Here is a 13,144-nt window from a genome sequence, read left to right as displayed (position 1 = left end):
CAAAGGCTTTCGCAATACCACTGGCGAGATACTTTTGCTTCCCATGCATCCATATGCCATCCATGCGTCATCCATCCAGCATGCATGATGTAGGTTTTGCCAGCAGCGAGATGCGTGCAATGAAGGAACCACTAGTCCAACTGACGAGATGCATGGAGGCCCATTATAACAAATCATATCAATTTAAAAAAAAAACAATCAAAATAAAGTTAAAAATATATTATATCAATCATCAATTACAATCACATTTAATTTTTTTTCGTTAAAATCAATATGTCTAATTTTTCCTGTTAAAATCAACCATCCCTAATTTAACTACAATCAATTACAATCGTATTTAATTTTTTCCGTCTAATTTTTTTTCCGTTAAAATCAACCATGCCTAATTTTTTTCGTTAAAATCAATCATCCCTAATTTAACTACAATCAATTACAATCGTATTTAATTTTTTCTGTCTAATTTAACTACAATCAATTACAATCGTAATCATGCCTAATGGTTGATTTTAACGGAAAAAAATTAGACGGAAAAAATTAAATACGATTGTAATTGATTGTAGTTAAATTATGGATGATTGATTTTAACGGAAAAAAATTAGGCATGCTTGATTTTAACGAAAAAAAATTAGATGGAAAAAATCAAATACGATTGTAATTGATTGTAGTTAAATTAGGGATGATTGATTTTAACGAAAAAAATTAGACATATTGATTTTAATGAAAAAAAAATTAGATACGATTGTAATTGATAGTAGTTAAATTAGGGATGATTGATTTTAATGGAAAAAAAATTAAATACGATTGTAATTGATGATTGATATAATATATTTTTAACCTTATTTTGATTGTTTTTTTTAAATTGATATGATTTGTTACAATGGGCCTCCTGCATGCATCTCGCCAGCTGGGCTGGCGGTTCCTTCATTGCATGCATCTCGCCAGTGTTGCTAGCGGAACCTACATCATGCATGCTGGATGGATGGCACATGGATGCCGTATGGATGCATGGGAAGCAAGGATATCTCGCCAGTGGTATTGGCGGAACCCTTTGGGTTGCTGCAGGTGAGTCTCGTCAACAGGAATGGCGGAATAAGGGGAATAAGGATTTCACCAACAGGAATGGCGGAACACCTTTAAAAAATAGACCCCCTCAGGAAATTGTTTGAAAACAGACCCCTTAGGTAAATTGTTTGTAAAAGTGATCCCTCTACGTCATTTTGCCTACTATGGTGGTTTGAATTTTTGAAGAAGGTTGGGGAAGGTGAGGTTTGAAAATTTGACACTTTTTTAACTCCCAGTAATTGTAAGAATAGTAGCCAACAATTGACCAATGAGGAAGTGACATATAAGCAAGAAAGTGACACCAAGTATAAATATTAATCGAACCTAACTTGTGACTAAAGGTATATTTTAATTTTGTAAGGACGAACAATAAATAAAATTTTTTGTAGGGATGAAATCCACTCCGATAATTTTACAGGGACGAAAAACATGTTTTAACTAATATTTTATTCATATGAAATTATACAAGAAATAATATAATATTTATGCATCTTAACTCAAATAATTAATACAAATATCTTTAGTTAAATATTTTTCTCATAAATAGATATAAGTTATATGATAATTATATAAATATATAAGAAATGAAAAATAGAAATGTGTGATTATAAATTTATGAATAAAAATATATACATATGTATTTTGTTTGAATCAGTTTCTAAAATCAAATATGAAATCTGATTTGATCCAATAAAAAAAAGTCCAATTTTGCAATTTTTCGATCTATTTGGTTCTTGATTTATTCAATTTCAATTTTTTGGATTGGTTTCTTCGGTCAACATTAGATTGGACCGATTTATTAACACCCATAGTATTGTATGTCTCATGCATCATACCATGTTATGTTTTCAAGGGATGTTGTTGAACTAACTAGGAAGAGCATGAATGAGTTGAAGTATAATTTTGTCCTTGGAGGTTATTCGGTTTGGAATTCCCGTGTGGCTCATGCTGATCCCATGAGTTGGAGTATCCTAGCAAGACAGGATAACCTTGATGTTTTACCAACAGTCTTATCTTAGTGAAAATGTGTAGTTGGTTTTTCCATGGTGTGAGAATATGACAATTGCATGTTATCCTAGGCTTTTGTCAAAAGTGTTTTATGGGTACAACATGCATATAGAGTCTTAAGTGGAATTTGGATCATAATGCATGTATGTCTATAAGAATGTAAATGATTGTATGACTATGATACATATGTTTGCTAGTGTGATGATACATTGTTTTTAATTATTTTAAATACTTACTCTATCATATGAGGTGAGATGCATCTCATTCCCATATCTTGTTGTGTTGTTTGTGATTAGGATGATTGTCATTTGCAAGTGAAATACAGTATCATGCTGGGAATGATTCTTGAGGAGGGACTTAAACTTTAACTTAAAATCTGTTTATTTTATGTGTTTCTTATGGATTGTAATGCTTTGATATATTGTGACATCGGGGCTAGACTTTTCTCTTTGGATTTATGTTTTTAATTGAAATAATTTAGTTGTGAATTTTAAATGGCCTTTGGAGAGCCAATTCACTAAAATTATTAATATCTATATATTCGTTGAATGTGTAAAGATTAAAGTTTTGTGATACCTTTCATCTTATAAGGAAGTTTATCTAAAAAATTTTAAATATTTTATTCCTATTGTTTTATTTTTATAAATAGATTTATATGGATTAAAGGATGTCACACCTTGTGTCAGAAATAGAACCAAAGACGATAGGCGAAGCATTGATAGATGATGACTAGATTATTGCAATGGAAGAAGAACTCCATCAGTTCACCAGAAATGATGTCTGGAAACTTGTTCCTAAGCCTAAAAACAAGAGCATCATTAGAACAAGATGGGTGTTCAGAAACAAACTGGATGAACAAAGCAAAGTGGTAAGGAACAAAGCCAAGTTAGTAGCTCAAGGCTACAACCGGCAAGAAGTTATAGATTTCACTAAAACCTTCACTCTTGTTACTAGACTTAAAGCTATAAGAATCATGTTTGCCTTTGCTACTCATAAAAACATAAAGCCTTTTCAAATGGATGTTAAAAGTGATTTCATAAATGACTTTATTGGAGAGGAAGTGTATGTCAAACAACCTTCTAGCTTTGAAGATCATACTCTTCCAAACCATGTTTTAAAACTCAAAAAGGCTTTGTATGGTCTGAAATAGGCACCACATACTTGGTATGAGCTTAGCTCTTTTCTTTAGAAAAATGGTTTTATGAGAGACAAAATAGATACAACTCTTTCCTGAAGAGAAGTTGACAAAGATTTCATTATAGTTCAAATATATGTAGATGATATCATTTTGTGAGCTACTAATGAATCTTTATGCAATGATTTCTTTGATATGATGAAGAGCGAGTTTGAAATGAGCATGATGGGAGAACTTAAATTCTTTCTAAGATTTCAGATCAAGCAAGACAAAAAAGAAATATATATTCATCAACAAAAACACACTAAGGAACTTCTAAAGAAGTTTAAGATGGAAGGTGCTAAACCAATGAAAACTCATATGAATTCTTCCAATCCTTTAAGCAAAGACGAATCATGTAAACTTGATATTAGGTATAGTGTATGTTTGGATCAATTTTGTATCTGACTGCTAGTAGATTAGACGATCTACAAAGGTATGATTGGATCACTTTTGTATTTGACTGCTAGTCAACTTGCTATTATGTATAATGTATGTTTGTGTGCTAGATTTCAGTCTAATCGTTAAGAGTCACATCTCAAAGTTGTTAAGAGGATCTTATGATATCTAGTTAGTGGTATCCTTAAGAGTCACATCTCAAAGTTGTTAAGAGGATCTTATGATATCTAGTAGGTACCACTAACCAAAGGTTTTATAAGAACAATCAAGATTTCTGGTTAGTAGGATATTGTGATGCAAACTATGTAGGAGACAAAGTTGAATGAAAAAACACAAGTGGTGGATGTCATTATATTGGACCTTGTATGATATCTTGGACAAGTAAGAAGCAAAATTCCATCGCTCTATCTAGGGGTATTTGTGGCTCAATTTGGTTAGGTTTTTCCTCAAAAAGTCACTAGAACCAAACTTAAAAAACATATGTGGTTTGGTTTGGTTCAGTTTTCATTTAAAATAAAATCTGAACCAAACCAAATCAATAGTTTGTGGTTTAGCTTAGTTCGGTTTTTGCGATTTTTACTAAAATATCATTTTATTAAAATTTATATACTTTCTTTTCATCTTCTAAATTGAATTACATTAAAAAAATTGTTGATAACAATCTACAAAACTTATTTATCTGCTAAACCTTCTAAATAAAAATATGCCAAAATTTCATTTATTTTAAACCGAACATATCTTAAAAAAGTCATTTGAAAAGGAAAGTAGTATACATTGTGGAAGTTTCACATACATAACACTACAAATACACTGTGAAACTCAAGTGCTATACTCATAAAAAATATAACATTAAAGTAATATAAGTGTTAGTATAAGTGGTACTGTTTGGTTTTGTTTTCAAAAATACAAGCTGCAAACCAAACCAAACCGATTGGTTTGAGAAAAAATATCCAAACAAATCCAAAAAGAGCTGGTTTGGTTTGGTTTTTAGTTTTTTTGAGTGGTTTTTGATTTTTATTTTGGATCGGTTTGGATTTGAACACCCCTAACTCTATCTGCAACAAAGGTTGAGTATGTGTCTACTGCAAGTTGTTACTGCTTGTAACATTCTAATTTTCTTAGATGGGAAAGTTTTGTGTAGAAATTGTTTGTGCTTGATTGATATGCAGTGTAATCATATTATTCTTAGTGAAATCATGCATATAAGAGATAGAACCATCATTAGACAACCATGTGACCTAGATTTAAGTCCAGAGTCTAGGGATCAATGGTTTAGATACAGAGAACCCTTATTCAAACCATCAGTGAACAAAAGTCAACTATAGTTTAGGAAGTCAAAGTAAGAGATCCTTCATTAATGGCAGTTTAGTAATTAAAGGCTTTTAGGCTAATGAGAGAGATTTAGACAAATTAATGTAGTTTGAAACATGAATGTGTCTAGAGGAGAGAAACTTTAAGTTTAAATAATTAGGGAGGAGGAGAATTAATTTCTTATTCACTTTAATTGTTTTTGGTCAAGATTAATAGAAGAGATTAATAAATGAACCTATCACTCTAGAATTAATTTAGAAGTTAGAATTCATTAGGAACTAGTTGAGAGCTTAAGTCCCTAAGTGAGTTAGTTTGAATAGGAAAAAAGAGAGGAAAAAACCTAGTGGACCTACATGTAGTGCCCCTTCTAAACCTAACTCTCCCTCTATAAAAGAGAAAGCAACCCCCCTCCCCCTTTTATAGTTGTTCCATCGGCCAAGGAGAGAGAGAGGGAGTCCATCGCTTTATTTTTCTTCTCTTCCTCCATTGTTGAAAGCTCAAGTCCTTGGAGGTGTAGGTGAGTACCTCTTTTCATGCTTATCTCCATTTTCTTCTTCTATTAAAGTTAGAGTCCTCATCCTTTTCTCTTTCATTCTCCATGTTCATGTTTAGGAGGAGCTCAAGTTTCTAGCTCAACCCACATTCATTTCCTTGCTTCCTTGAGTCAACAAAGAGGTAAGGGAGGAGTATTCAATTCCTTAAGACCCATGTTATGTTGTTAGGCACTTGAACTCTATTTACATGATGATTTTTGCATGTTGAACCCAAATCCCGTAATCTGGATCTGTGACACTATGTTTGCTGCAAATTAAATTTGTGAATTCTGGGTTCAAAGTTGAGTTCCTTGACCCCAAAAACCTAGGAAAGCATAAATGATATGTTTCATTTGGAGTTGTGTAGCCTTGGGAATTTAATTTTCAAGTTACGGTAACATATGTGCTTCGCATGCTCGGTTTTCAATGCTTTTGAAATTGGAGTTTGAATATGTTGATATGGACCTCAAAATTGAACTTATTAGATACAATAACCTAGGGTTAGGTATATAATACACCCCATTTGAGTTAGTATAGCCTATGGAACCATAATTTCAAGTTTTGTGCTTTTTTAGTAAATCTTACACTGCTTTGAACGAACTGTACACATTGGCTTGGTTTCTATAGATTTTGACCACGGAATTGAGTTCCTCATGTTTGAAAACATAGATTTTTGATATAAAATTTGAATGAAATGGATTTCTAAAACCCTTGGAATTTAGGAAACAAGTTTGTGAACTTTAGAGGTCAAGTGCAGGGCATTTTCGAAATCTGACCAAATGTGAGTGGATTTGGAGGATTTTGAGTCCAAAAATGAATTCCTTACATTCAAAAACCTTGAGAAACATATAAAGATTGCCCCAATTGGATATTACATCAATGGGAACATTGACTTTAAAAACGGGTAATTAGGCACAATTCCAAATGAGAAGTGTCATGTATGTGTAGAATTGCATGGAAAATATGATATGAATTATGGATTGAATTTCTTTATTTGATTGAGAATTCTTATGTGGAATTGTTATGGTAAAATGTTGTAAGACCAAGTGAGTGTTACCATTTGGCAAGACATCTTGCATAATTTGAATTGTTTTGATTAAATGTTGTAAGACCAAGTGAGTGTGACCATTTGGCAAGGCATGTTGCATGATATGAACTGTTATGATATTGATCATGAACTGTTGTGGTTTGGAATTGAGTTCGGGGTTGTTTGACCCTTGGAAAATTTTATTTGGATTTCTTGTGATGAATTAGCATTTGGATTGGTATTGATGAATGTGCAAGTGGTCATGTCCACTAAAGGGCCATTTTGATGATGACTTTAGAGAGGGAAAAGGATTAATTCCCCTCCTCTCTTGTTATGTTTATGTGTGTGCAATGGAGGATACTTGTAGTCGGGGACTTTATAAGGATTAACACACATTATAAGGAAAGGACGGAAGCACGAGGTAGTGTGATTGTGTTAGAATTAGAGTGATTATTGTGTTGGGAGTTAGGGCATAACCCTATACTCAGTAGGAATACATCCTCTAATGTCTATTCACAAGTACCAACACAACCATCGTTCATACTTCTCATTATGAAGAATGAGTGAGGATTCATTAAGTGAGGGTGGATGACACACAATAGATACACTGGGGACAATCCGAACAATTTAAAGGAACTTGGGGGAATGTTAAGTGGTGATAACTGGATGAAAGGCATTTTCCGATTAGATTAGGGGACTTGCAGGCGTCACTTGGCATTCCTGACTAAAGTGAAGCTATATTTATGGTTGGTGAGAACGCCATGTCTTGTGTTGACATGTGAGGTGTCCTCCCAATTGTCATCCATATCTGGCGTAAGACCATGAAGGTTTGGGAGGCTTAATGGTAGTGTTGGGCCCAAGGTAAAAACAATGTGAGAGTAGAATGCAGACTAGGATGTCGTGAGTGATGTTTGTCAGTCAACCACATGTGGTGGTTGTTAGGTTATATGTGGGAATTAATGTCCATATTTGTAATTCTGAAAAAGATGGAGTACTTACTCCCTTATTACCATTTTCAGGACCAGATGATGAGCTCGGTGCCGCATCCCTTGTTCTACATTGATGCTTATTGAGACCAAGTGGGAACATGATGACGTGCTTCACGTGGATCACTTATTTTGGTTCCCATGTTGTTTTCGTATGCCAGATGTACTAGGAGCCAGGATTTGCACCATCTACTTTTACTTTTCATGGACCCGGTCAACGTCGTCCTATTATCACTTCATGACGCCCGTACCTAAGGTTTTCATTTCGTCCGAGTAGCATTCACCGTCTGTCGACATTGCAATGTCTTCTACTGGATTTGAATCCTCATCCAAGGATACTAATGCAACCTCTACTTCTTTGATGTCTCCTTGTTCGGTGTTTCCGGAGTCTTGTGTACCTCCAGGGTGGATATGGAGGATCTCATGTCAGAGGATGAGGGAGAGAACCTAGAAGAAGACATGTCATCTGAGGAGTATCCGTTTATGGACGAGGAGGATTCGTTTGAGGAGTCCTACTAAGGCCTTTCTCCATTTGCTTTGACTGGTTCTTTTTGTGTATCAGACTGACTTTGAGACTTAGGTATAGATGACTGCTTTAGGTTTTTAGTTTTTGCCCTTATATGTATTTTGGGGATGAGTATACATAGGCTTAGACCTTTTGTAATTATTAATCATTACTATTAACATTATTATTTTGGGTTTATTTGTTGCTCCCTGGTTCATTTGAGATGTATGTATTTTGTTAATTCTTCTAGCATATGATACTTAATTATTATCTTTGGTGACCATGGAGGTTCACTTGCATTTACAACATCTCTAAGCATGTATGATTTACTTTCATTCTTGGTTTACTCGTCGACTCAAGTAAATCATACATGCTTAGAGGAGTAGTAAATGAAGATAAACAGGAGAACCTCCATGGTCACCAAAGATAACAATTAATTTTTAACACACCAAATGGTTATTACATTTTATCTTGTACGATTTAAAAATTAAATGATGTTCTTTGAAATTGATTTAGAAAGTTTTTATTTTCAATAAAAAATTCTGCTACCTTTTCTAACATTTGAGTTAACATTAATAAGAAATGAGTTTATCTTTTTGTTTAAGTAAAATTAATGTGTTATTTGAAAGGTTATATTTAAGAGAGTTACACTGCTCATAACTATATTGGGTAAAGTATCAGTTAGAAGATTACTCTAGTTTTGAGAACAATATACAAAGGCTTAGCATACTGATTTGTCTGTATTAGGGATAATCTTAATATGATAGGTCTATTAGATTAATGATGCATTTTTTTGTTTCAGATGATTGTATCGTCTTATATATCTTCATTAAATTGTTTGGATTCATGTGTGCTTAAGTGTATAGACGGAAGGTAAATGTGTTCTCAAAGATTATAACTGGAAGATTTTTCTTAAAAGATGCGCATCACCCTTTTGCCATGATTGAAAACTATTCTAATTTTTTTTAATGAAGATTTGAACTGTTACTATTCATTTCTCTCTCTCTTTTTTTTTTGTTTTCAAAACATATAAAAGGCAAAGGCATATATTTAAAAGACTCTTTTGAAACTTTGAACTCTCAAAATTCTCTATATACTTCTATTTGCGTTTGAGAAATCAAATGTAAAAAATATCATCTTTTTATTAGAAAAGTTTCAATCTTTGTTAACAATGGCACCAAAGAAGAGGGAAACTATTGTGATTCCAACAATCAACAGTGAAGTAGATGCCAAAATAGTGTTTCCAAAAGATTGGTTCATCCTCGAATGATGGATGAACTTTCACAACCTAGAAGAATAGGGCTTTCCAGTTAAAGGTCTCTTTGATAGTGTTGGATAGACATCTTTCCTTGAAAAGTTTAATTCCTAAGAATTAGGGATTGGTCTTTGACAAGGATTGGGAGAAGGAGACAACTCAGAAGACAATGGATATAATGCTCTATGGTAAACCATGCCCAATCATAGACAATAGGAAGAAGATGGTTAGCTTCCTAAGAATTACAAACCTAAACTATATGTGCAGACTTCTTCACAATTTTCTATTCAATATGGTCATGCTCAGACTTGGGTCAAGAGATTATGTTAGTAATAGAGAAAAATTTTGCATGTATAAGGTGATGGTAGGAGACAAAGTGAACCTGCCTAAAGTCATTGTCTTTTATTGGCTGCAAGCCTTCAAGGACAAGTTCAACCCAAAGGACAAGAAGAACCCTATTCCTTTTGATATGTAGTTCACTTAGATAATGAGAAACATTGGAGTAGATGTGTATGAGATGAAACTGTCTACTGGAGTGTTGCAGCAAAAAAAAGTAAACTTTTTTAAGATGGGGGTTGCTGATATTTTTCCAGAATACACTCAAACGCCAATCAAACGCAAAGTCAAGAAGGAGCCCAAAGAGGAACCACAGTTTGTGGTTGATCAGACGATAGGCACTCAAGATCAACCTGTTGATCTTGAGTTTGGATCTATGTCTCAACAGACACGGGGTAGCAAGCCTAACCTAAAACCAAACCTATCAGACCAAGCCTAGCCAACCCAAACCCAAACTGCTAAGACAAAAGACCCACCTCCACCACCATCAGATCCTAAACTCTCAAACCACCCCAAGAAACCAAAGAAACAACCTACCTCAGACCCTAGAACTGCCCAAAAGAGAAAGATTATAGATTCTAAGTATGAACCAGAATCTCAACCTGCACCAAAATGGCCAAGCATTAAAATCAATCATCCTTAATCTTAACCTACACCATTCTCACCACCCAAGCCTCAAGAATCTATGTTTGAGATTCTTGTATCACCCTAGCCTGCGCTAGCCTCACCCTTTCCACCCCTTCCACCTTTGTCACCACCTACCCAACCTCAGCCTTAACATGCTCTCTCTCTCTCTCCTATTAGCAAAAAAAAGGCCACAACCTTTGCTAATTCCCAAAAGAAGTCCATGGTTGAAGCATGGAAAAAGGCCAAGTTAGATAAGGACTTGGGCAAGAAGGAAGCTCTTTAGATCGAACAAACTCTTGTTGCATTTGTTGAGACCTTGTCAACTAAAGAACACAAGAAGAGGCTGGCTAAAGATGAAGAAATTCAAGAACTCATTTTGAAGTCTTTGAAGACATTGTCTGTTGTAGAACTTTAGAGGCAGAGTGCTGGGAAAGCCACCATGATTGAGATTGACAGTGAGCTAGTGCCTAAGGAAGTGATTGTTGAGTCAATCCAGGAACAGTTTGAACAAGAATTAAAGAAAGCTGAGATGGAGGAATATAAAAAAGTTCAATCTACAGTGGACATGAAGCTGAGCTTATGTCAACATATGTTGTTGAAAGACTAGCAAAGATTGAAGCTACCATGGTTCCTGAAGATATGGATCCTATGGAGAAGGATGTTCTTGAGGAGGCTATGCTCCATCCTATCATTAAAGCATCCCTTAAAGATCAAGAGGATGATATTGTTGAGACAAATTGTGTGTATCACATGCTAGTGATTGCTAATGATGAAAAGATGGTTGAAGCTATTTAGTCTGAAGAGATGGATGCAGACAAACTCATACGCATGAAAAAAGCTTATGGCATGCTAGAGTATGTGCTAGATTACATGATTGTGAGTCTGGAATAGAAGAAGATTTTGCATCTCACTACAGAGCCCATGATATTTGCATATCTCTCACTAGTCTCGACAAACGTCTGATGAGGCCAGATGAACGACAAGCCACAAAGTGGATTTTACCTTCAAGACCACCTATACCTAAAGCTAGTCCAAGTTTACAAGGCTGGGAGCAATCAACTTATGGCCTTGAGCTTCGAATGAAGTTACTCGCCTATAAAGAAGAAATCAGATCTAGACAAACTTCATTCAAACAAATTAAAAGGCTCAATGTTCACATGCCTTTCATGATTGGGTTCCAATTCTCATGTTTTGACACCCACAACACCCAACTTCAGATATTAGTAGACAAGCCTATGCAGTATCAAAAGGTTAATTACTACAATGGAAAGGAATTACTTATTGAAGATGATGAAGATGCTTCTCCAACTAGATACGTGAAAGCTCATCCTAGAAGGCTTTTTAAACATGATCATGAGGCTCTTAAGCAAAAGACTGAGCTCACAAATTTGAATTGGTATGCCATAAAGAGGTTTCACAAACTGAAGGCTCATTGTTCAGGTCTGGAACTAGACAAGAAGCCCCTAGTAGAAGTTCACCAGGAGATAGAGTGCTGCTATTAGACCTTCAATCATACTTCTTTTACTCAGGAAATGCCTTTCAACATGATCTATTCATGGACAAGGGAGTTTTTTGCTCTGATCGCACGTTTTCCTTTGTTGTGAATCTTCCCCATTCTAGATTCACTTTCACTCATCATATGCAACCTATCATTAAGGAAGTGGATTCTAATGTTGAAGCTGAAGTTGATCTCAGTGCCATGGCTGTAGAAGTGTATGATCGTCCATCTTCAAGAGAGTATGTCAAATTGATTGAGGCTTAGCTACTCAGAACATGAGATGCACTTGCTCAAGCCTTTGAAGATCGCAACTATATGATGAGCAAGAAGCTAAGAAATGGTATCTTATTGGGGATTACTTTATAAGAAAACCATTGCATGAAAGTGTCTAAGAACTCTTACTCCTCTAGGAAGTCTTGTGTTCCTGGGCCTAATTGATCTCCTATTAGACTCTGATGAATATGGTGATGAGTTTCTAAGGAAGATTGATGAGGACGATGCCAAACAAAAAAAAAGGAGAAAAAGTAAAAAACTGAAGTTGGATGCATCATCTAAGGGGGAGCCAAAGTTTGAAGAAAACATCAACTCAGGGGGAGTTTTATGTTTAAATGTATGTATTATTCTAGCCCCGATATCATTTTGTTCTGTATGCAAAACACATATTCTTGAAGTGAAAATTATTTATGAATAAAATGAGATGTTTTCAGTATCTCTAATAAGACTTTATCTCAAAGTCTTACAATGCATGTGTTATAACTGTTGTTTCCTATTATGCATATGATAAGATTCCTTACTCTTTATTGATGGATCTTCCAAGTCTACCTTCAGCTTAAAATTTGTATTTGTTTGACATCCTAAAAAAGGTGGAGATTGTTAAGTCAAAAGACATTTGTGTCTTACAATGAATCCAGACCCTTAATTATTTTGATTAGATGAAAATAAATTCAAGTTTTAAAAATTATCTTATGCAGTATCAGATTATGCTTCACGACTGTGTCTGAATTATCATACGATAGTAAGTGAAGGTCATGACCTGATACAACATTAACGGACATCATTTAAGACTTTATTTATTGCTTTGTGTCTAGGATTCATTTTGCATAAAAAATTATCCTAGGATTTATCGAATCCTATGAAGAATAAATAAAGCTCAAGATCTAAAAGTTGTCGAAGCCCAAGATCTAGAAGTTGCTAAACACCATAAAAATGTACTTTGTTGGTGATAGACCTTCTTTGACTTAAAGCAAATGGTTTTCTGTTGAAGTGATCAACACGAAATCCCACAAAAGAGGTTTTCCAACATGAAGAAGTATGTGCATTTAATGTAAGCATTAAATGTTCCAATGTCCACATTCTTCAGACGCAAGCTCAAGTGAAGAAATCTATCCATTTAGAAATAACAAACACTTATTGAAGAAGACCT

Source organism: Glycine max, chromosome 14, assembly GCF_000004515.6.
Source record: "Glycine max cultivar Williams 82 chromosome 14, Glycine_max_v4.0, whole genome shotgun sequence".
Lineage (NCBI taxonomy): Eukaryota > Viridiplantae > Streptophyta > Magnoliopsida > Fabales > Fabaceae > Glycine > Glycine max.
The sequence above is the reverse complement of the archived record's forward strand: the minus strand, read 5'-3'. Positions refer to the sequence as shown.